The 2,650-nt window shown below is 39.1% G+C and overlaps 1 pseudogene; it reads right to left on the bottom strand.

The window, feature by feature from the left end:
• Window positions 1-1,175: 1,175 nt before the first annotated feature.
• Window positions 1,176-1,294, bottom strand: LOC134911937 (5S ribosomal RNA; annotated as a pseudogene).
• Window positions 1,295-2,650: the final 1,356 nt, after the last annotated feature.

Below are 2,650 nucleotides of genomic sequence, written 5' to 3'. Positions count from 1 at the left end.
GTGGCTGGGCGAACACTGGGCGGGTGTGTGACGTGAAAAGCCAGCCCACCAACGTTATAATCAATGCACATGAAGAGTAACTACAGGGCTGGTCTTGTTTTGCACAAAATGTTTTTGCAGGCGCTCTGCTGCACAGGCATTTGCACTCCTGCAAAGCGAAAATACACTCCCCGGTGGGCAGCGACAATGCGTTTGCACGGCTGCTAAAAACTACTAGTGAGTGAACAACTCGGAACGACCACCCATATCCACAGTCTATCCATTTTCTAAAGCCCACTTCCAGAAGCATAATGCACCGAGGGCCTGATTCCTATTTGAATGTAAACCCAATGATTTATGTACAAATACGATTGTTGCAGTCTACAAGATGCAAGACTCTGAAGAAGGTTGGAGTATGGACTCTGCACAGGACCAGATTGTGAGTACAACATTATTAGTAAATGATAATAGTAATGTATCAGTAGGTATATGATATTGTACTAACCATCCTAAAGCAACTATTCAGGGGTTCTTGTGTAGTTGTAACTGGTTGGTGGTGCTCCCAGAAAATAGTTCAGGAAACTACATTTCGTGGGGTTTTGCAGAGAAGCAAAAAAAAGGACTGTTTGGTCTATCTGGGGCACACTTAACAATAATTGTATGGTAAGTATATACAGTAGATGTAATTAAAACTTAACTTTTAATATTATTCAGAATAAACATATATTCAGAAGACTGGAGGCGTCGAAATAGTGGTTAAAAAGCATATTAAATTGGTTGCTCACTTCTACTCTATTGAATAAGATTCCTAAGAGTATGTAAACATTGGAGAGTGAGCAAATATGAATGGATATATTAAGGAGCAAAAATTTCTATTTATCTGTTCCCTTTATCAGATTTCAAATTTAATTAATATATTGACAATTTAAGAGAATAAGAGTGGGCTGAGTGAATCCAGGCATCCAAGAAGTATACAAATAAGGTGTGGGCATAAATTACAGATCTATTTGTCTAGAATTGTTTCTAATAGGTATTAGGTCCCAAAAAGTCAAGAGAAAGAGTGTGGACCAGTCACTTCTGCTTTTGCCCATCTGTTGCCATCGAATGGGCAATGAGAGAGTGAGGAGTCTGGTCAAGAAGAAAGAAAAGTACACTTCTGCTTTCCAATATGAGTCAAGTTATTAAACTGCCCTGTGTTCCTACAGTACCAGGTATTCCCAGGGGGTCTCCCTCTCTGGTACTGACCCGGCCCAACACTGCTTAGCTTCCAAGATCAGATGAGATCGGGCAAGTCCAGTGTGGTGTGACTGTAGATTATGGGTAGTTGACCTGAAGTTCCATGGGGATCTTAATCCATTCTGGATGAGAGAGTGTATCGGATTCAAGCAAGATAGGTTGAGAAGGAGAAAGAAAAGAGTTCAGAAATAAAATAAGTATTACACTTCTGCTGTCCACGCCGGGGCCTCTGTTGCCTTAACTTGGTATTGCAGAGTGCTCCCCAATTTTGTGGATGAGAGAGTGTACCAAAAAGAGTCATGATTTAGCGAAAAATTAAAAAGAGAACATTCCTTTCTCCTAGAAATTGCTAGTCACATTCATTGAGGTTGTTAATTAGATGCATAAAGAGATATACCATACATAGAACACTGATTTTTCCTTTCTGAAGGACTCACTTGGATCATTCGCAATGTGAAAAATGATCTCTAAAGCTGTTATAATATGGTAATCTTAGTATCCTATTTGTAACAAATCATAAATGCAAAATAGCTTGTCTGTGAGCTTCAGGAGGAAGACTGTATACAGTGTTAGAAATAATTAAGCCCTGCATCAAGGTTTCACTGCAGGCTTTACAGATGGACACTGTTACCAAATAATTCCAAAATATGTCACTGATAATAAACAGTGGATATTTCCTTATACACAAGGCACAGCCTGAGAATGTACCACTAGACAGATCTATCCTTTTACATATGCATTGGAACTGATTATTGCGTTATAAATTATTACCCACTGTATATTCTGTTATATTCTTTTGCCAAAAATCTATGACATAGATACATCAAAGGAATTTATGGTCAACGGTACAAAACAAAAACACACATATTATGGTGGTCTAATTATAGCCAGTATACACAGTGTCAATTGATATGTGTATAATTTCCAATGATGAAAATTAAATCACTGGATATAGTGTGGCGACCTGAAGCTGTTAATCACAGAAGTAAAATAGCAGAGTGATGATAATTGTTATACAGCCCTGGTGATAAATTCAATGAGGAGTAGAGAAAGGAGGGGCTCAAGTTCATGTATTTTACAGTACTGCAATTCCATAAGATGTGGCGTGCGCTGGAAATCATAGTGTAAGATTCTTTGTTAGGGAAATGATGTCCGATGTGAAGCGCCACATCTGCTTTCCAGTATGAGTCGAGTGATTAAACTGCCCTGTGTTCCTACAGTACCAGGTATTCCCAGGGGGTCTCCCTCTCTGGTAGACCCCCTCCTTTCCAGCGCATGCCACATCTGATAGAATTGCAGCTATTTCTCTTGACTTTTTGGGACCTAATCCCTATTAGAAACAATTCTAGATGAATAGATCTGTAATTTATGACAACACTTTATTTGTATACTTCTTGGGTGCCTGGATTCACTCAGCCCACTCCTGTTCTTGTAA

The sequence above is a fragment of the Pseudophryne corroboree genome, chromosome 4 (genome assembly GCF_028390025.1).
Source record: "Pseudophryne corroboree isolate aPseCor3 chromosome 4, aPseCor3.hap2, whole genome shotgun sequence".
Lineage (NCBI taxonomy): Eukaryota > Metazoa > Chordata > Amphibia > Anura > Myobatrachidae > Pseudophryne > Pseudophryne corroboree.
The sequence above is the reverse complement of the archived record's forward strand: the minus strand, read 5'-3'. Positions and strand labels throughout refer to the sequence as shown.